This window comes from Lonchura striata, chromosome 1, assembly GCF_050655825.1.
Source record: "Lonchura striata isolate lonStrDom1 chromosome 1, ASM5065582v1, whole genome shotgun sequence".
In the NCBI taxonomy this organism is placed as follows: Eukaryota; Metazoa; Chordata; class Aves; order Passeriformes; family Estrildidae; genus Lonchura; species Lonchura striata.
This window is the reverse complement of record NC_140703.1, coordinates 46,434,668-46,457,631: the sequence shown is the minus strand read 5'-3', so window position 1 is coordinate 46,457,631 and position 22,964 is coordinate 46,434,668. Positions and strand designations below refer to the sequence as shown.

General features: G+C 42.7%; 1 protein-coding gene across 2 annotated transcripts in view; it reads right to left on the bottom strand.

The window, feature by feature from the left end:
- Window positions 1-22,964, bottom strand: part of DDX10 (DEAD-box helicase 10) — a 267,130-nt gene that overhangs the window by 77,860 nt on the left and 166,306 nt on the right. The window contains exons 18-19 of one of the 2 annotated variants that reach the window (XM_085576092.1): window positions 21,427-22,964; window positions 811-15,632 (exon numbers count right to left, since the gene is read on the bottom strand). The exon at window positions 21,427-22,964 is cut by the window's right edge and continues 13,209 nt beyond it. The gene's annotated coding sequence lies outside the window, so the exon portion shown is untranslated. Of the gene's footprint in view, window positions 1-810 lie in introns of both variants that reach the window. The other variant, XM_021529396.4, reaches the window with a different exon arrangement.

The following is a 22,964-nucleotide window of genomic DNA, read 5'->3' as shown; positions in this document are numbered from 1 at the left end:
GCTGTGTGTGAGCTCCTACGGGCCATTACACACCATATCACTTTGCAAAATGTGGCACAACACACCCCCTTGATTTTGCCTTTTCTAGCATACAGCAAGACATATAATAAAGCAAACCAATTTTTCTCCTCCATTCCCCAAATCCCTAATTTCTACACTGCACACTGATTGAGAGACTGAGCAAGTTTCATCCACTAAATATTAATGAGGCCTCATCATGTGTTGCTGCCATATTTCCAGGTGCCATATTTCTAGGAGGCCAGTGGGGTACCAGAATGTCGTGGTTTGACACGGAAAGATAATTTTTTCCAGAAGGAAGAGGTCAATTTAGATATTGACCAATTGAAAGTAGACACACCTCTGAGAACACAGAGGGGTTGAAAGCAGAATTCCCAGGGGAACTCACTCTCTTTGGTTCCGGTCAGCGTGCAGTGCAGACCTTCCCCTGCCCAGCCACGAGCTGGGTGGGGGAGGGGAAGCCCATGGCCTGATAAAGGTAGGCCGAAAGCCCCAAGGGTGGTGGAGGGACTGGAACCGGGCTGGCCCCTGCAGATGGAAGGGTGGAAGAAATCTGGGATGTCTCCATTTCCCCCCCCCCCCCCCAGAGTTTCTCTCCCAAGAGGGAGAGAGAAAAGAGACAGTGGCAGTCAGCGGGGGGAGCTGCTGCAAGGTGCCCAGTGCGTGGGAGTTGCTGGATGTCCGGGCATCGAGCCATCCTGGGAGTTCGGACTTTTAACCCTTTCTTGAGAAATGAAAGCTTTGTGAATTTTCCTTTCCCCTCCTCGGTTTGAAAGAGAGGAAGAGGGACACCTTGGACCCTGGGATGGGATGTTGGAAGGAGGAATTCTGGATGGGAGGGGGACAAGGAGTGGCTTTTGGCTGGACTTTTCCATGTTAGCCACAACCTGAACCAATCTTCTCCTTCAAGAGGGACTGTGTTTTGGGAGGATGCCAGTGAGTCAAGAGACCTGCTTCAGCTGGGAAAAAGACAAAAGTGGAGTGAACAGAGAAAAGGTTAGGGGGTTTGTGGTGGCACCCCCTTGCCCTAGAAAGGAAAGCGAAGAGAAGAAGATCTCTGTTCTTGAGCCCTCGGCCCCAGGGGAAAATGGGGGGGACTGTGGTCCCAAACAATGAAAAACTGAGCTGTTGTTTTCTCCCCTCTTGGCAGGGCATCCTTGAAAGGAAAAATCCTAAAGGCAGTCTGACCATCCATGCATTGGTGGTGAGAGCACTGTGCATGGAAAGGAGAAGGGTCACCATGGCAAACTTTTTCTCCGGGCGGTGCCATGTGTGACATGGAAACACAGGATGTGGAGCTGTGTTTCTTGGGGGGTCTGTGGCACAGGAGAGACTCTGTTCCCTCGATGGACTGAGTATCGGTTGTTTGGAGGGTGGAAACCTGATTGGGGTCCAGATTGTGTCTCACTGTGGTTTGTTGGAGTTGGGTGGTGGGGGGGAGGAATGTTTTGCAAGGTTTTCATTTGGATCTTTGTGTGGGTTTTTTTTCCCTTTTTTAGTTTTCTCTTTTCTTTTGTAGTGGTAGTTTAATAAAGTTTTTTTCCTGTTATCAAGCTTGGGCCTGCTTTGCTCTATTCTAGATTCCACTTCACAGCATTCAAGGTAGGGATCACATTTTCATGGGGGCACTGGCATTGTGCCAGTGTCAAACCATGACACAGAACTAACAGAGAACAGAATACAAAAGGCACCATGACCTTAATTTGCATCACTTAGTACCACTTCACCATAAACTCAGTATTCTCCTTTAGAGAGCAAATGCTATAAAATTGATTTGCAATACTGAGTTGTATTTATCCAGAAGGTCACAAAACAAATAAATCCAGGAAGATGGGTTGAAACAGAAAGACTGTTAAGTTATCCTATTTGGAACCAGAGTAGAAACAGGAAAACCATGTTACTTTTATGTTGAAATAATATTTCTGTTACAGTCTGGTTAATACCACCCTTCTCCTTCCTGCTTCCAGAGCACCCCTGGATGAAGAAGAGTGGGGACCATTATTCCACTCTGGTCTTTAAGAAGCAAGTTGTAGATATCCCAGTGGGGATCTGCCAGCATTCCCTTCACAGGAACATGCTACTTGACTGATACAGAGTATGGGTCCATGAATAAGGGCATAAATTTGGAAAAGGATCTGGGATTATTCTTATCTGTGAGGTGGTAACGTGCACCTTGCTTGTTAGAGGTTGTTAGACCTCTGACTCCCCTCTCATACTTTTTTCTGTGTCCCACACAGATCCTACTCATGCATCAAAAGACAGCAAAACAGTGGTCGTGACCGACATCTCCAGTCCTCTTGCTTTTTCTTCCTGTTCAGTTCGTGTTTCCTTCCCTCCTGAGCAGGTTCCTCTAATCTTGTTCTCTACTGCTACCTACATGTCCTGAGGCTCACCTTCACTTTTATATCTGCATCTCTCCATTGTCTTCAATTCAATTCTCCATTAGCCTTTTCTTCTAAGTTATTAATCTAAATTGTCCATTCCAAAATGGTGGACTTGAAATCAGGGAGGGACAGAGAAAGAAAGTGGGAGAAAGAAAAAGAAAAGAAAGAAAGGGATGATATGCACAAGACCTGAGGCCCACCACAGCCCCTCTCTGCTCATCTCCATGTGCATGTTGCTTCCAGAGGCATTTGTTCTTTGCAACTGATGGTTTCATTTTTTTGCATAAAGTGCTGTGCAGTATTTTGGCATTATGGAATTAATAATGAATAATGCAATCTCTCACCTTCCCACTGGAATAAAATCATCATTTGATTTGTGAATAATTTACTTGAACTCCCACTAAAAGTCTTCTGTCAGAGATGGAACATATTTTTTTTTAATTATTAGTGGTTCTTCTCATTAAAATAAATAAAACAGTAAGTTGAAATTTCTAAATTACCTAGTGTTATTCAGAGACAAGAGCAGAGCAAGTTGATAAGGCTGGTAATCACAAATAAATTAATCAAATTTTCTTCTTATAAATTATAAACATTTTCTAGCAAACACACCAGAAATATCTTAAATAAGAGCTTTAAGATCACAGTACAGCAGAGGTTTCTTTTCCTTCTCTCTGACATTTCCCATATTGAAAAAGGTTACTTACCAAAGGATCCAGATTAATTCCATGATAAAGTGAGTGGAAGTTTCTATTTCGTCTCAGCCAGTGTTGAATGAGATGCAAAGTCCTCATTCAGGCCACAGCAGCTGCAGCTGGACACCTCTGTGCCTTCCCTCTTCCTCCAAGCAAACTGCCAGGAATTTGCTGTTTGGACATGTGATTTCTTTTTTCTGCTTTTTGTCTTCTCTTAATAATATAAATTTTTTCATGAAAGATAAAATTCTCAAAACAGCAAGCAAATCAGTTAAATCGGGTGATTTCCAGCTGAAAATGACAAAGAAGTGGTAATAAAAAAGCAGCAAGTAACCAGAGATGTTTAGCAGAACAGTGTGACAGTATATTATAATTTTGATAAACTGAAGAAACAGTCTGAAATAAATAATGTTCACCAGGACAAATATAAATTTATTCACATCAGAAAACTTTTTCTTGGATGCAGAAAGACTAATACCATTAAGAGATCTCCAGAAATTTACTGCCAAGCCCTATTGGTAGTGCTCTCATGAGGATGATGTTGAGATAGCAAGAAACAGCTACATAATCTGATCAGAGTTTTCATAAATTATCAGTTAAAAAAATACCTTTAAGTCTTCCCTGAACAGCAGAGGAAGGGCCACTTGCCTCACTAGCTTTAATTCTCCTTTATCTTGTCCTAGAGTGCTATAAAATCCACAGTAATTAAGTTTAAGTACCTATAATCAAGGTTCTTGAAGGAGGATATATGAGAGAGTATAAGAAGTTGTAACTCTGGTGCCACCAGTGTGACAGTGACAGGCAGAGAGGAGACAGGAAAGAGGACACAGGCGCTGGCAGAAGGAGAATAAATCTCCATCACTCCTTCTCTGCATCCCTGCAAAGTGACCCCGAACACTGTGTCAGGCTCCAGGGGACTAATGCCAAGAAGGCAGGTTGTCAGCATGAAACTTGAGTCAGAGAGATGGCTTCTCCTGAAAAAGGCCAAAACAGCAGTACATCCAGAGTGTGATTCTCCAAAAACCTAATATGATCTCCAAATCATACTTGGCCACCTGTCAAACAACAAACACATGTAGCAAAACATGCCTGCTCCTGTCTAAGCCCCATCTCCAGTCGTACAGAGTCTATTGCAAATAGAGCAAAAACCTTTCCCTCCCAAATGCATGACAGGTCCTGGCTGAGCAGAGCAGTAAGCTGAAACAAATCACTTAGGGATGAGAAGTGCAGTAAATACACCAACACTTGGCTCGCCTGACCAAGCACTCACAGGGAGAGGGGTAAGGTGGGGTGTGTGGTCCTTCTGTACGCTGAGGTCTTCTGGTTGCCCTTCTGCATAGCTTTATGCAATTTTCATGTTCAAGCTCTTTCCTTTAACCCTCCAAAACTAATTGTGAAAATATGTACATGTTCTCCTCCTTCTAGAAAACAGGCATTTTGTAGTTTCATTGCAGCCAAAAAACCATTTTGATTCAAAACCTACATCCAGCCAGAGGCAAGGGCTCCGAAAAAGGCTGGTTTGTTTTATTCTTCATTGGTCAAGTTCAGTAAGGAGACTTCTACAGATGTGGCTCAGGCAGGATTCTCTGGTCTCTGCCAGAGGCTGATTTGACACCACCTACAACATAGAGCTCTGATTCTCCTCATATTCTGCGCTTTGCTTTGGTTTTTCCCCAAGCACAGCAGCCACATCTCTCCTCCTACACAGACCTCATGTGCCACCCACCACTCCATGGGATGCTGGCAGCTGCCCCTGGCCTACACCTCACCTGGGGTTCCCTGGCTGGGGATTTCTCCATCTCTGCACAGCTCCTCAGGGGCCCATGAGCTGCCTCTCCTTCTTTGGAGGTTGTCTAAGAGCAACCAAGAAGTTAAAAACTTTTGATAGACGTGTGAAGAAGCAAACATCAAGGTGGCTAGGATAGCTGCAGAAGTTTTGTCCCCCAGAGGGGAAGGCTTGTTTGGAAGGATTTAAGTATTTCCTAAAATACCCAAGAGACCACGAGACTTCAAATATGACTTTCAAATCTTTATTAATCATATACTTTTCAAAGGTTTTTGAGAAGTATGTAAAAGTACTTTTTCTCAGTGGTGATTTCTTCTCTGCGAAATCATAACAACATCACAAATCATTTCAACAGTCTGAAAGATTATTTTTTAAAGTAGAAAGTAAAGTTTTTCTTATGCTTATAACTTCAAAAGCCACAGTTTATACACCCAGAGAGACACAGCTTAAACACCAGGTAATAATGTGTACTCAAGACCCTGTAAAACCAGAGTATAATAGAAATTCAAGTGGTAATCTTACTACATCAATCAAATATTAGTGCTAGTGACCCTCTTTTTTCCCAAAGGGCTTGACAATTCAGATTTGAAAAAATGGAAGAAAATATCACAGGGATAAATCTGGAAATATATTTAGACTACGGGAGAACAGCAATTTAAATTATGATAATATGACCTATTAAAGAAAGAAATTGAAATTTCCCAATTGATTATGCTAAAAGAAGCTCAATTCCACAAGGACTTGAAACACCAGTTATGTCTCAATTTTGAAGAGGTAGAGAGAATAAAGACATTTTTTCCCTATTTACAGAAGTGAGGACTAACCTCCAATTTTCAGACCCCTAAAAATTTACAGCAGAGTGTCCCATTAAAGAAAATACAAACCTGCTCACAAGATACTTGCTTTACCTGTTTACTTTCACAGATCTGTCAGAAACAGTTTGTGGGAATTAAGGCTTTAAGGAGCAGTAGTCCAGCCCTGCTGAGGACAGATGCTGCTTCAGTGCTGAAGCAGCTTGCTGTCAGCTCTTGGCATGCCCAAAGTGTCACCTGTGTTTGGATTTGTAGTCACATTCAGGCACAGGTCCTGGTGAGCCCGTGGGCAGGAAGAGAAGCCCATCACCAGCAGATTGTAATTAGCAGAATGCTTCACCCATATGAGCAGCTTAATGGCAGGATAAGGCAGCCTGGGCTGCAAGGAAACTTTTGCTAACTCAGGAATGGACAAATGCAGAAAAAGGGAATAGACCTGCCTATGCTATAGCAGGACTGAAGGTCCATAGTGCCAGATTTTCTCTAGACACTCATTCAAGTTCCCAAAAATCAGTGTTTCTTTGGAGAGGGGTGTCCAGCTGCCCTTTGCATTGTGCTCTGCTCCTAACAGCTTGGCCCATCATCAGCCTCTCCTCTTTCCCTTCAGCCTCTGCTGATGGATGGAGCAAGGACAGCCGAGCCAACAGCCTCAGGCAGCCTCTTAATCACACCTGAGCAATTAGTTCTACTTCATATATGCAGATAAATATTTCATTCTGTCCCTGGCACAAGGTAGCAGAGGCAAGGGGAAGGCAAGGGCCTGCCATGAGGGAATTGTGGGACTCAAGCCTTTCTTTCACCTGCTAATTCCACTCTCAGACACAGTGTCAGTTTGGCCCTTCTCCTCCCAAACTGCTAGTTGTTTCAGATGCTGCCTTCATGAGTCTTTACACAAAGTGAAAGTTGTATTTACTTGTGAAATTCTAAAACTTCCATAATACTCACAAACCAGCATTTTTACATTCTGGCCAGCAAAGTTGACTCTTCTGCTGCAGGGACCAGGACAAGCAAAGTGATTTCATCACCATTCTCCACCACCATGTTCTCATCTCTGATATTCACCTTCCCTTTTTAGGATTACCTTATGCATTTATAGCAGCACAGCACCACTGAGGACAGTGCATGTCATATTCTTCACTGAGGCAGGACATCAAGCCAATTATGCTTTACCCCTCTTTTACAAATAACTGGTAGAAAGAAGGAGTTACAATTCTCCTATCTTCATTTTCACAGCTTCCTGAAAATTTTCGTTTGTAGCTGTAATTTTAAATGTTGTATGATTATCTAAGCACTAGAAAATCAGAACTAGAAGGTTACATAGACATACAAGCAACAAATACATTAATGATTCAGACTAGGGAAAGTTGTTCAGAACTTGTCCTATAAGTGAATAAACACATGTAGAAGGCATGCCCCTGCTGGAAAGAGTGTTTATTTCCATAGCACTGGATATCAGCTGTGTCCTGTATGCACCCAAATTAAAGAAATGTATCCACTGGCATATGACTAGAAATTACAAGAGTAGGCCTGTGCTGTAGAAAAGAAGAGGGTTATGTAAAGAATTAGATCAGTATGACTCATCCTGAACATTGAGTTTGAAGAATGTTAATAGTAGTATTGAGTATAAAGCTGGCTGTTACAGTTAAGATTGCACTTGGAATTTCCATTATAAATCCTATTTTCGAGGGTTTATAACTTGGCTGTAGTATAAATTCAATCACAGCTGAAACTCAACATACAGAGTCTCATCACTGGAAGCAAAAGGTTTTTTAGAGAAAAATCCTTCTGTTGTTTTGAGGTCAAGGGAAATAAAAAATACCAGTGAAATCATTAAGGGAGAGTTGACACTTTTTCTGCCCTCCAGTAAATTACAAATGACCTCTGTATTTAAACTCAGGATTTCATAGGTCATTAATTCAGAATGGAGAATGCTATATTTGTGTGTATGAAAATACAATTAATTGAAAATACTTGATCTGTTACCTTGAAATGTCTACTAGGAGGCACATTCAGCAACCTTTTCAAAGTTTCAGTATAAGTTTTGACATTCAGAGTACCAAATTTCAACATTGGCATTAACTGAAGAGCTTCCATCAATTTCTGACCCACTAATGATACCACATATCAAGCGTGGAGCTGCCTCTGAGTACATTTGGCTCCCAGATGGATCCCAGAGAACCAGGCAAACAATCCAGACTTCACAAGTCAGCTCAGGTACATTCATGTGTCAAATTCTGGCTGCACCAGAAGCTTCCTGTGACCCCCAATCTTTCTATGTAAGTTGATATCAGGGTGTAACCCCAGCCAGGAACCAACCCCCTGCAGCCACTCACTTGCTCCCTCACCAGCAGGATCAGGGAGAGTAAAAGCAAGAAAACTCATGGGTTGAAATAAAGGCAGTTTAAAAGGTAAAGCAGAAGCCATGCATGCAAAGCAAAACAAAACAAGGGATTAATTCACCATTCCGTGTGTCCAGGGAGATGTTCAACCATCCTCAGGAGAGTAGGGACACATCACATGCAATGGTTACCTGACAAGACAAATGCCATCACTTCAAATGTTTCCCCCTTCCTCCTCCTTCCCCCCACTTGATGCACAGAGCATGATGTCAGGTGGTCTGGAATGTCCCTTTGGTCAGCTGGGGTCACCTGCCCTGGCTGTGTCCCCTCCCAACCTCACAAGCACCTCCAGCCCCCTCCCCAGCATGGCAATACAAAACAGAAAAGGCCTTGGCTCTGTGTAAACCCAGCTCAGCAATAACAAAAACATCTCTGTGTTATCAGCCCTCTGCTCAGCACAAATCCAGAACACAGCCCTGTACCAGCCACTGTCAAGGAAATCAACTCTACCCCAGCCAAAACCAGCAGGTTTGACAAGATCCGCTCGGGTGGATAAGCAGTAATTTAAACATGGTCAGTGCCTCCTAGATGTGAAACAGCAGAATACATCCCAAGGGGGTCTCTTGCTCAAGCCACCACTTACCTGGACTCTTACTCCCTTCCCCCTCCCCTCATTTCACACAGCTCTTTAATAATAAGCATTTAAGCCATTTGCTAATAGTGCATTTTCAGTTCCATAAGCACACATTTTCTCTACTTTAGTAAAGACCAGCACTTACACCAACTTCTATAAGATACACCATTCAACTAGTCTTTCACTGAGTTCTGTTTCTACCCACTTATATGCAAGGAAAAGTGCAGGAATCCATTGAAAACCAAATATATACCAGCTCAGGCCAACAGTGAAAGAACAACTCTGCCCAAATGTGTGGTATTAAATCAGAGAAGTCACTTGTGTATTTTTAAAAGCAGGATTATAGGAAGTATCTGAGGCTTCAAGCATTTCTGAAAAGATGGGAGGCTTGGGAAGGACGGTGCTGGCAAAGCCAGAAGGGTGACACTGTGCTGCAGGATGTGGCACTGTGCAAGGAAGCCTGGGCCAGGTCTGGAAGAGGCTTCCCACCAGTCAGAGGCTTCCCAAACAGCTCACCAGCCCTGGTGTGCGGTCCTGCTTGAGATGCAAAGCACTTCCATGTGCCACTGTACAAATGATCTACTTTGGAAAGAAAAGAAACAAGGAAAGTGTTCACATCAGCACTGGGTTTGCCTTAGGTGAGCTACTTTCATTTCAGATCAAGCTGTTTAATCATTCCTTCTCAGATCTTGAGTGTCTGTAGCAGTGGTTTGGAGGGTTAATAGCACTTTAATGGTGTACTGTGCAACCTAATTGAAAGCTTCTAATTGAGTATTTCTAAACGGAAGGAACTAATTGTATCTATGAAAATTTGATAGGGCTCTTGTCAGGTGTTCATCTAGATTGAAAGGATTTTCCCAAAGCTGCTGAGTTAATAAGTTTCTTAATTTCATTGAGGGAGATTTTGTTCCATTAACTTTCCTCACTCACATATTTCTCAACCTGTCAAAATTATTCCACCTGAGTATCAGAACACCTCGATGCATCTCACACACAACTCCTACAAGGACCCAGATCACAGGCCCTTGAGACAAAATCTACAAATCTCTCCAACAGTGGCTCTGATCTTCAAATTCACAACATGTTTTCTTCCTGGCTTTTTCCCCCTTCAGGTGAAATGTGCATTGGCTAAGGAGCAATGACTACCACTGTCCACAGAACCACAGGGTTCAGGTGGTGGAAGCCACTGCTTGGCCCCCTGCAGGGACTGTACCAAGAACTGGAATGCTTGACATTTGGCAGGCTCCATCATGGCTCTGCTTTTTGTCTCTGTTTGGAATGATTTCAAATCACTCAAAATATATTTGTTGTTGTTGTTTTTGTTTTGTTGGTTTTTTTTTTTCCTGCACTAAAGCAGTTTTAAGGGGTGTTCAGTGGGTTCTACAACTTACGACAGCATGACAGAGCCAGTGCCTCACTTCACCTCTTATTTGGTAAGCAGTATTTCTGCCCATACATCATGAAGCAGCACAATAAAGCAGAAGGGTCCCATCCTGCAACATCAGAAGAGTCTATCTGAGAGAAACTTAATGATCCCTTTAAAAAACTGGTGATAAGGAAGACATATGAGGGGTAGTTTATGAGAAAATTGAGGAGCTCACTGCAAAACTTGTATTGTTGGCAATACAGTGAAGGACTGCAGTACTCTCTCCTTGCATTTGAGACAATAAATATAGACAAGCAGGAAATATTTTTCCCCAGTGTCCGTGCCAGTAAACAATACTGGTTTAGGCATTTGCTGTCCCCTCAAAACACAGGATCTGGGAGCTTTGCAGTTTTTCTAAAATTTAAGAATGGTATGTCAAGGTCAACCATACAGTGCACCATTGACTTCAGAGCAAGGCAAAGAGGAGAGGGGAAAGCACTGCTGCCAAGGGTGAGCAAGGGCTTAAGAGCTGCAGGGATCAGGTTCAGCAAACAGCCCAGAGACATGTTTACATCAGCTGGACCAAACTGTGGTTTCAATATTCAAGAGACGGCACAGACAGCTGCCCTGCGGCTGAGGAGGTAGAAGAGTCTCTGGGATGAATGGAGAACAGGTGAAAAAATGGTTTTAGCCCAAAATCCAAGCACTCTGAAGTGGGAAAAATGTGTGTGAAATCCAGGGTTTAGGAATATAAATGCAGTATCCTGACTCTTGACCAAGGACTATCACCAGCAGCAACACTAGCACTGCCAGATGGAGGAAGAAAGGATTCAGTTTGGGACCCTACTTCTCTAGAAATACCTTCCTAAAGCCAAAGGAGAGGATCAAAGGAGAGATTGTGTGTCTTTTTACTCTGAAGGGAAATATAGGTAATAGTAACTAGTGAATAAAATGTACAAGTAAGACTTTGCAAAGTGACAGCAAAGTTAAGTCATGGGTCATCAGTGAGTAAAACAGATTCATTATCAAAACTGGGGTGAACTATTTCTGCTTGTTTAGGATCACAGTCCATTATTTCTATAAGGTGGAATCAAGTCCTGGCAAATGCCTCATACACAACAGTTTTGACTCATGCAATAGCCCTCAAATAATACACAAGATATTACAAACAAAAGATAATTTGCCGAACAGTCATGTTCCACAGAGATTCAAGTGACAGAGCAGAGAAGGACATCAGACACAGTCAAATGGACAGAAGTGTGTTTATGGGTGTTTAGGAACAAAACTGCCTTGTTTGCTTCCAACTCAAACTGGCACAAGCCCACTGCTGGGACTGGATTTCCTCCATCTTAAAACAGAAGAGGAAATCTACAGGAAGTAAACGCATGCACTGAGCTGCAAGGAGAGATGAACATTGGGAATCTCTTAACCATTTTCCAGACTAGGAAAGGTGCAGATCAGCAAAAAAAGTAAGCATCAAAATAGGTCCAACTTGGCACAGAGCCAAGAGTATCACTGCCTGCAATGGATGAAGCCACATGGAGGAGTGACAGCCAGTGCAAGAGCTGGTTTGCAACCTGTCGGGCCAGGGACATCCAGAGATGCTGAGCTGGTAGACAGAAAACAGAGAAATGTCTTAGCTCAGGTAGAGGAACACTTCTACACCAAAGCATTTCAAAGGGAGGTCTTGCATATCCTCCTTAGAACATTTGGCTTGGTACCATGTTTGGTCACTTCCTTGCTACTCCTCCTCTGGTCATGGAGCTGCTTGGTGGCAAAGCAGGTTCCCAGCCCTCAGTGGGGTGAATGTCATCCTCTGAACTGAGGCACACACATGACCCTTTTCAAATTAATTATGGCGGCAACACACGTGGAGTACAGTGTACAGTGCTAATCAACATAAACAACACTGTCAAAAAAAAAAAAAGAAAGAACAATTGAGTTCTCTACTTATTTTTTAAAGAAATCAGGAAAATGCTTCTCTTTAAGCTTGAATAGTTAATTGCATTGTAATTGTACAATAATTGTACAATAATTGATGCATTGTACAATTCTTCTAAGCAGAAACGTTTATTTTTTTTAAACTAACCAAAAAGATGGTTTCAAAGGACTTAAAAGACACATTGTTTTAAGGGTGAGTAAACAAAAATAAAAATGTTGAAACTGTTATACTTAAAACTTTGTGGAAGGAAGTCAGCCATCTATTTAGGTGGTTGTAAAACAAAATATATTGCAATCGTACCTTCCATTATTAATTTATCTGTGATAGAAAAGAAATGAAAAAAACATGCTACATCAGAAAAAATAAAATTATTTCAATTAATGGCTGCTGTAGTGCATAAATTGCCACATTCTCATGGGCTGCCCCCACCATCTTTCTTGCCCTTCATGAATTCATGTGCCTCAATGATATACTGGGTAAGTGCCATAATACAGAAACAGGAAATTTCTCCCGTAATATTTATTTGCATAAGGGTATTTTAAACAGAAAACATCACTATCCTTTTTCTATCTGTGAAACTATTCCAAACAAGGGGAAGTAAAATTTAATTAAGCCTAATTCAGATCTATTCCCTATCTCCCAGTGGAAAAGCCTTATCTACAAGGACCCAGCTGCCAGGCTTGCTGAGAGGGGCATATTCAGGGTGGATCATGTCAAGCAGATATTGCATTAATGTATAAATCATTCATATAGACAAAACAGGGACCCAAATCTTTCAAGTGAAAACACATGTGTCACTGGCATTCACTTGTGTGCTCTCTCATACCATGAGTTTTTCATGCGCAGGACAAAAATCTCTCATGGATGAGGAAGATAAATAGACTGAATTTCATCAGGCAAGGATAAGTTTGGCCTTGGTCCTCTGCAGAACGGAAAAAGCATCTCTCTCATCCCACATACTGGGTTGTAAAATAAAGTAAAAAATTGATCTCTTCTCCTTTTATTTTTGCAGTACTAGCCTTCAGGAAAAGCTATCAACTGTAAATCCAGACTGATAAATGTGCTTCCCTTAGCTCCGAGAAAAGATCTAAGCCCCAGAGAAGGCAACAATTTAAAACACATCCCCATCTGAAGGGACCTTTGTTAAGTGACAAAGCTACTGCCTGTTCAGCATACTGCCTCCTGCTCCTGCCCATCCATGCTTAAATCTTCCCCTGTGCCTTGTAGAGAGACAGGACTCTGACCTGGGGCTCTGGAATGAACTGCCAAGGCATAGTGAGTAAAACCACAAAACACACAAAAACATCATGACACACAATGATGGACAGTGATTTTTGGACAGTGATACTTTTTTGGACAGTGATTCTTGCCTGCAGGGTCACACACACCAGACCTCAGAGCATCAGCCCCATGAGACCTGGGCGGACCAGCCCAGCACCAAGGGCCTGGGGCACAGGACACCGCTCTGACAGCCAACCTGCAGGTCTGCAGGGCACAGCTGGGCTCCTAAACTTTGTGATTTGTCCGCTTGGGCTTTAGCTTCTACACAGTGTGGCACTAAGAAATCAGCATTCCAGTCACAATACCAGGAAGTGATGTTGAAGAGTCAAAAAAGGAAAATTCTTAATAATCTCTCCTTAGTCACATCCCTTCTCAAAACTCATTGACTTCAAGATCTTAAGCCTATAAAAGTGTAACAGAACCACAGAGCCTTACTTCTCATTATAAAATTTGTCTATTTGTCTTTTTTCGTCTTCTTTCTACAGTGTGTAATGCTCTCACCTCTTTTCACATGTCTTGATTAGAGTATAAGGTCTCTAGTACAGGGAATAGCTATTGTTTGTTTGTTTGCGCTCTGAAGGGACTAGCACATTTTTGTTTCTTTATAAATAAATAACAGACAATGAACTTCACCTCACATATCCTAGCTTTGATAAAATTCCAGCTAACTTTACAAAGGCAGTGTACAGAGTAAGCATTACAGAATCTGGACCAAAACAGCAGTGAAAGTACCAGTTTGACTAATGAATTTAAGCTGAGTTTGTTCAAATTTATTCATTCAATTTGTGGTAAAAAAACCTTAATTATTATTGTCTGTAGATTACTCTAGCATCCCCTTTCTTTCTATCCTTGGACACTCCGCAATAATCAAGCACATTAAAAACATACCAAGTGGTTATTTCTAAGGCAGTACAAAAAATTGCTCTCACTGAAAAGCTAGGTTTATACAGAAACCATGAACATTTGCATTTATAGAAACAAAGCTTTGATCAATACAAAAACTGCGAATACATTTTGTACCTTGTGGGAATTCCTAAAGGTCTGAAGGGGAAAAAATCAGCATATAGCCTCCTATGGGAGGCTTGTAGATTAAAGAGAGAACTTCACTGGGCACAATACTCATTAGACAGATTTTAAATTCATTTCACATAGCATCATTCTAACATTTAAGTGTTTATTTAGGATCTAACTGGGACAAAATGCACTCTTACATTGACTGTGAATCTCCCAGCTTCTTTAGGTTTATTTTGCTGTCTGTCCACTAAAGACCTCTGTCTCTGAGAGGTTCCATCATGTATTTGTTCACTTGCATTCAGAGGTGATCTCTGTTTTCTCTTTGTCCTGTCTGATCTACTCTATTCAATTCAGCTGCAGCTGAGTGTCTACAGCTGAGCCTACTGCAGACCTCGCTCAAGAGCTGCAGATGTTCTCTAGATGTTCCTGGGATGCGCTGTCTGTATTGCCAGGAAATTCAGTAAAGTAGGACTCAAACTAGACAACAGAATTTACCCTACCCTGGCACAGCAGCCTCTGTCAATCCTGTACAAAGCTCTGCCCTGGAGCAGCACTGACTCAACCTCATCCAAAGAGCACAATATACTTGCATAACAATATGACCTAACACAGTAATATAACCCAGCCAAGTACAAACAACATAATGGAGCTAGTTGAAAAATTTGTTTGGTATTTTATGGCATTTTTTACCCATTTTATTTGTTCAGCCTGCCAGAAGATATAGGTGGCCTAAAGCCATTAGAACAAGATGTTCAGGACACAAAGTATAAGGCAGGAGAACAAGAGCAATTTATTCCATATCTAAACCAGCACAAATAATTCAGTGTAACATAGAGGAACAAGGAGAGACACGTTTATAAGCAACCTGGGGATCTCCTTTGCGAAGCCCTTTCTGAATTTACTTTGCCTGCTACCAGCATGTCACCCTTCCTGAGGGTGTCCTGCCACCTGAGTGCTCAGAGTGTGGAGCATCATCAAGAGAGAGCTGGGGACCATCCCACTTTGCATTCCCTCTGCACATACCAGGCAATGTCCCTGCAGCACCAGAGGCACAGAGGACACTGGAAGACACTGGATCATTCCTCAGTAGGAATGCCTGTGGGAGGCAGGAGAAGGCTTGTCTGTACCCTCCTGTGAAGACTGAGGGATCTAATGAAGGCAATCACAGCAGCACATCTGATTGCACCAAAAGGGTGGAGTAGGAGAATTTGGAGTTGAGTTTATCTTGCATCCCTTGCCCAGCACTTCAGAATAAGACCCTGAGCTTCACTTCGCTACTCTGTCTGAGCAACGCTTCTGACTTACCCAGAGGATTTGCCAACCAACAAAACACATTGCACCAGACAGGAGAAACACAGCAGGACCTGGAAAGCAGAAACATGGGGCATAAAAAAACAGCTGCTCAGGGGACTAGTCTGTCACTCCTAATTCCTCGACCACTTTAAAGTCTTGGTGTGACACTGGAATGCACCCAGAGCTGCTCAGGTTACAACTGCCTTCGTCATCTTTCATAGCATTTCAATTAAATGCAGGTGTATTAAAGAAAAAGGGAGTTTGACGTGGTTTTCAAAGGGCCCCTAATCTCACAGGAGTTATTGAAATGGAAAGGATATTTTGAGTCACCTCTCCTTGTTTAATTGTCTAATCAGAAAAATGCTTTCATTGTCTCATTTGTGCCAACATTGAGGTTGAACTTAAGATTCACATCTCATAACTCCTAATTTTATCACATTAGGGCTCAAACAAGTTACAGCAGCCCAGATCCTTTCCAAATCATAGCCCTAGGACTCCTTTATGAAATGGGTTAAAAAAGACCTTTGATACTCTCCTAATAGATGGCCTTCATTATTTACAGATTTCAGAATGACAAAAAAGATTCACTGCAGAGCTGAAGCAATCTGACAGGCTACATTTGAGGCACATTAATAGATAAGGAGACATTGCAGTACAATAGACTTTAAATATTTCTGCAGCTCTACTCTTCAACATATTTTTTAGCACATGGAGAATTACCGCCCTTCTCTGCTGGAATTTGGATCATAAGGAGGGTATCTTCTGGGGCAATTTCTTTTCCCAGACTTAGTCTATTGTTGAGGTGTTTTACAATAATTGAGAAGGGGGAAACAGGAATTTAGTGAAAATTTCTTTTCTTCTGATAGCTAACAAGGCAAGAACAAAGGGGCCCTTTCAGAACTATTTTCTTTAGAAACCTTCAGAGTGTGCCAGGTCCAGTCATAACCCACTGCTCTTTTGACACGACACAATATGCTATGCAATGGACTGAGAGCAAATACTGCACCACAGGTCAGAGGACATTTTTCCTACTTTTTTCTTTTTCCATCAGGAGTAAAGTAAGCAAGGAAACCACTGGCTGATTCCATGCTACCAAGGGTTACCCATTTCTCTGGTCATTAGCTATAATTAACTGTGCAGTTATGCAGTTTGCTGTTTTATGCTTCCTGGCAGGCTAACGTCATTCTATCTGGAGCAGAGGATAAAAGGCCCCAAAGTGGGGCTTTTTGTCAAACAATTGTCATTTCTTCCACATGCACAGTCTTTGGGATACAGTAAATCCAGTAAAATGAACAGGCAAGAGATTTTCTCTCCACGTAAACCAGAGAATAAACGTAACCAATGCCATCTCTTCTGGTGCTTATGCACCAAAATTAGAGTTGGTAACCAAAAGCTGCAGAGGGATCTTTACTTCATTTGCACCTGGAAACCTCAGCCAAAGGTGAGGTGCATGTGCCTCATGTGAGCGAGATCCTCACCAAACAAATAAACAAACCTCAGTCTTCAAGCATGCACAGCTTAGATAGCCTGGACAGGGAACAAAGGTAAACTGGGACCAGAAAGTGGATTGCAAATACTTTCTATTTCATTATACCTCCATTGGACTCTCTGATTGCTCCTGTTGTATTGATTTTTTACTCATTAGACATGAAGAATATAATTTTCAAACATTTGCTTTTATTTAAGGTTCCCAAGTCCCATTTATAAACGGGATTTTTGAGATACTTGTGGCAGACAGATGTTTGCCCAGATCACTGAGACACTTTGAACATTTTTACCCAGATACTTACTTAACCCAAGAGGTGCCACACTGACATTGCAGCCTTCCTCTACTTCACCCTATTACTGGCCCTCAGATTTTGATCAGAGAAGACCAGGCTCAGGTGCAGAGCACCACAAGTACCACCAGAGAAGTCTAGCTCAGATGCTACTAACCACAGAGGAGAGCATTCAAACCCTGCCTGGAGCCACAAGTGTTGGTGGTAATCTGGGGTGTGGAGGTCTGTAACAAACCAGAAGTGATTCCCAGACAGCTCAGATTCTTGCTGACCTTCCCTTGGCTTAGTGGAGCAGGGCTCCTCTCACCTGGGGAGAACACTTCTCAGACAATACCTCCTCTGAAATAGTCTTTGGCATATTTTTCCTGGACACCTGATCACTCCTGTTTACCCCCCAGCACAGTAAGGAGCTGTGTTAAGCCCTATTGCCCATTGCATTTTTTAGTGCAATATGCTTATGGCCTTGCACTCTTCTAATGCCCAAAAGATATAAGGGCAGAGCACCAAGACAAAACAAAAAGATCCTAGCAGGGTAAACAGAAGCTGACAAGACACAAAGTGAATATCCTTGGAGTCCTTTTCCCTGCTTCTGTAGGAGAAACCAAGCAAACTGTTCCTCATCCATCCCCTTTGTGCCATCACACAGGCAGCCTGGCTCACCAGAACAGGTCACATTTATGCCTTTGCAGTCATGCTCTAAAAACTTGGGCACCACTGTGTCCAAAAAGTGGGGAAAGAAACCTGTTAGGTCCTTGTGCATAAAGTCACTATAGGATGAAATGGTTAAGTGAGCTCCAGCCACCCTGTGGAGCATTTATGATAATCTGGAGGGGTTCTACTCCTGGTAGCTCCGCTCTGAAGTTGCACAGTGGTCATTGCTGTTGCAGGCAGATGCAGTGGGAACAAGGGGATAAAAGTACACATAACCTCCATTTCCCATTGCTCTTCATGCCTCAGCAATTGTCAGAGAGCTGCCCTGCACTGTGCTTTGCAGGAATCAAGAGCTATCTTGTTCTTAACCTATGTGCCACAGATTGGCTCTTGCATACATCATGGTCTTATCTGTCTCCTTGTAAAAGGACAGAGATAACATCCTCCTCCAGCTCATCAGCACCAGTGTGTCCCCAGATAAATTAACTACAGCAGCCACTTTTGGTTTTCTCAAACAAATTAAGATTTTGCTCTTAAACTAGGCTAAAGGAAGAACATGTACAACATAGGGACAGAGAGATTATGGGCTTCGTTCTCTGGCTGCTTATTGCTGCTCTGCTCCAATGTCATTTCAAAGGATTTTCTCTCAATTTCCAACAACATGACAGTGATCAGAATCTCAATGTGTCCCAGTTCTCCTCCTGGAGAAGGTCAGTGAGTTTCTGTCCTAACCTCTGCTACATAAGAAAGAAGATAATGCTTCACTCCTGTGATGATAAATTGTTCCTATAGTCATTCAGGGTTTGATCCTTAGAGTCAGAGCTGGCATTAGTTTCCTCAGATACAGAGCATGACCCTCACCCTTAGTTGTGCAAACATGAGACCTCTATTTAGTAGAGACGATGCAGCGATTAAATATTTGAAATTCACTTCTAAATAAGGCTGCCTAAAGCTTAAAAATTGCCATGCCTTCCTATTAATTCAATAGCATATGGAAATGCTCCTGGGTTAAATGGAGTGGTTTGTGTCACTAGGAGCTAGATAAGCGAAATATTTATGGTGATGTTATCCTGGAGAGCTGAGGTCACTGCTCACTGCACTGTCCTGTTGCTGTGAGATGTTTTTCACCTCTCTATGCATATGCTTTTGCCTGCTGCCTTTCCTTGAACAGTGAGGCTGGACAATCTCCATCCTTGGAGATGTCTGAAACTCAACTGGACTGAGCAACCTAACCTAACTGGAACCACTTCAAGAAGGGGATAGGACTGCATGATCTCCAGAGGCCCCTTTTAAATTATTTTCTGATTTGTTGACAAGCATGTGGAACAAGAGTTGCCAGTTCTTTAATTTGTCAACACTCAGCTAACAGGTCATTTATTGACCCCAAAGTCAGGTAGTTTTCTTTCCCTGACTCAATGTCATGGGTGTAAGAACAAAAAGGTAAATCAAAGAGGTTTTTCGGGGAAGACACACTGCAAGGTACATGAAGCAAACAATATATATTACTGAAATTTTAAACAAAAAAGCTCATAGAAGAAAGAAAATTACGAAAATGGATTTCTTCTACCAAACCAAATAATTCTGTTGGACACATTACCTGCAGTACTAGACACTGTTCCCAGTTTTGCCAAAAGGCAAAACTTCACCTGAGCCAGATGACTGGGTCAGCACTGTGGAAAGTACCATGGGTCGATCAGTAAAAGGCAACCTTCCTCCAGGTGAATGCTGAGCTACCAATGATGGAATGCTATGAGTCCTGCATTGTTGTTTCCACCTTTGCAGAGCTGTCTTGTGTGTCCTTGTACTCAGATTGACCCACCTCAGCTAACTTCAGATATCTAAATTTAGTCACCTGTTTGTCCAGCCTCTACCTGTACCAAATGGAGAGTGAAACACCTTCAGATTCCTCCCTCAGTTTGGCCGAAGCTTCCCACTGATGGTGACTACATCTCACCCTTCACCTCCTTATTTCTGCACTGGTATGGAAGGTGTGTGCTCACCCTGCCCATTGTGTTTGCAGCCCCTGTACCAGTTTCTCTCTGGCACACAAAGGAGCATTTGTCCTTGGCTGGACACAGCAGGCACACAGCACTGTCATGAGCACGAGCAGTGACCAGGCCCACAGCACTGTCAGCTCTGTCAACCAACAGCACAAACCCCCAGGAGAAACACCAGGAGACCCAGCGAGCTGAGGAGGCGCACGCTCAGCATCCCACAGCTTCTGGGTCTGCACACTTATACTGTAGAAGTGAGAGCTAGCTAAAGCTTTAGCAAAAGGATTGGTCTAATTCTATGTTCAATTACTTTGCTCTTAAAAAAAAAAAAAAAAAAAAAGAAAGAAAATGTTGGAGTAGAAGACATTTTGGTGTTCAGCCTGAAATGGTGTTTTATCATAAATTCCCTGCACAGTACCAGAAATGTGTGATCTTCACTTTGAATAAATATTTAACACCTAAAATGGGGACTCCAACTCTGATCAGGAAGCACACTTGGGAATAAATTGTCATTGCTTTTAAATTGCTGCAGTTTAGCTATAGCAGGTTATATACAGCAGTTATATAAAGCTATATACAAGGAACAGTTTCTATGCCACCACACCAGGAGCAGAGTATGAGTTATACAACACTTAAACTGAGATATTCCATCCAAGGGAAACCATATTGCTCACTCTGGGATTTCATACTGGACATTTATACCCTGGGTAAGAAAATATAAATACATATTTTCATGGAAATACATATTTTTATTCTTATATTCTTATTCAAACAGAACATAAAAATTTACAAAGTATTTTTAAAGCCAAATTAGAATCTAATTGCCTTAACTATTCTGTTTCTCTGAAAAAACCCAAACATATCCATGATATTATAGGGTTTCAAATGTTCTAATTAATCCACTGCTTTTATTCGAAGATATGCCAATGTAGCCATAGTGTCTGTTATTTAAAGAGCACTGGCAACTGGTAATGAATACCAACATCATGGTCACTGATGTCTAAGTCTTTCATGACAATAACTCCCCAAAAAAATCTACTTTCAAACTCTCTTAGCCATGTGTGAAAATGGCCAGGAGGAGGGAGAAAACAAAACAACTGTGATGTTGCATCAAACCAACAGTGGTCTGCCTCACAGAACTCCCACGTGTATTGGCAGTCCTACCTCCTAACCGGCCCCAGAACCATTTCTCCTGGAAAACTTCAAGGAAGAGAGAAAGAAATGAGTAAACATGCTTCCCTCTCTCCTAACAGAAAACAGGCACTAACTGAGGGCACAGCGCTAGTTGATGCCCAGCAGCTCTGGAGTGACAGAAATCTCTCAGGACATTTCCAGTGAGGGAGATGGAAGCATGATTTAGTCACACCTGCCCCCATTCCAGGGACAGAGCCCCACAGCACCCAAGGCCACCCCACTGGGACTGGCTGGGTGACCCCACTCACCTCCAGGCTCTCCTCCGGTAGAGGCTTCCTGTGCGTCCCATCAGCCAAGGAGGATGGAGCCATTTGGGATTGCCACTGGTACCATATTCCAGCTCAGGAACCACAGGCATAAGATGAAGCCTCAGGTCTCAGAGGACTTTGGAAAGGCACTGAGAGCTGAGGCTGAGAAGCTGAAAAGCTTTTCATCTCCAGGCTGAAAAGGAAGAAACCCCACAGGTTACCCACACCAGGAACTTGTCAAAGCTGGATAGCTGTCTGTGCTCATGGGAAGCCACAGGGAAAGGAATGATAGTATCAGCTTCATGAACATTTACCAAAAGAGAGCATTGCCAGGAAAAAACATAAATTCAGTTTCACAAACAAATTCCTTGCCCAGACAAATAGAACCAAAATCTTTTCTTAATGGCTTTTTGCTGTTGGGCAGAAACAGAAAATCTTTCTGTAAATATTGAGGAGATTCTCTCTCCTCTTGCAGCTGCTCAATTGTCAAGGTGATGAGATTACATGCAAGAGGAAGAAGAGGTTAAGTATTAGCAGCAACTAAGGAGCAATGTCTCAGGAGAATGCTGCAGCTGCTTGTCAGAGACATGGGACTGATGCCAGCAGCTGGTGATGTCCTGTGCAAGACAGTTCTGATCTTTCAGGCTCCCTCTCCAACAGTAACTCCTGGAGGCACAACTGGAATTTATCACAATCAAGAGGACTACAGCAGAAGCAACCCTGAAATTAAAGATAAGCTCAGTTCCTAGAAAGGTAACCAAGCTCGCAGGAGCCAGCAAACGCTTCCTTTGATGCCTGCTAAGCACCAAGGCATGACCTTATTAGAGCGGTAAGAGATGCAGAAGATCACCCTGGGAGCCTGGAATCACCTGCTGCAGGTGAGCTGACTGGAAACTGAGACACTCATCCAGTGTCAGAGACCGCTCCAGTCTGCTCCAAGTGCTGCTTGCCCACAGCAAGCACGATGGTACAAATTGGAAGGAAGGAATCCCAGCACAGCTGGTGTGGTGCTCAGCACACGGGTGTCCCAGGGAGCGCAGGGAGCACGGCAGAGGCCAGGATGCTGCGGGCAGGCGCTGGCAGCTGGGCAGAGGCAGCTGCTGCACAGGCAGAGCTCCAGCGACTGCAGACACTGACAGAGCTCTGCAGAGCACAAAGCTCGTCCGAAGGCAGGTGGAGAGAAATGAGAACAGGAATCAATTACAGAAAAACAGATAGAGCTCATATCTGCCACAAATGAAAGAAAATTGGAAAACAGTCACAGCCTTCAATAGTAATAAAAAGAAAATGGTTTGGTCTCTGGATGAGAGGCTGAGAGCAGACCTTGCAGAAGCACATAAGGATAAGGTAGGGCTGCTTGTTTTTGCTCTTTGCAGGAGAAAGGACATGCTGTGGGAAAAGCTCACCTGCAATTTTCAATGAAATCCTTTAACCTTGTCATCAAGAACACCTCCCCTCTAGAGAAATCAAATAAAAGCTCCAGCGTAACAAACTGAAAATACAGGGAATTCTTTGCCAGAGTAATCCAAAGCACTGTA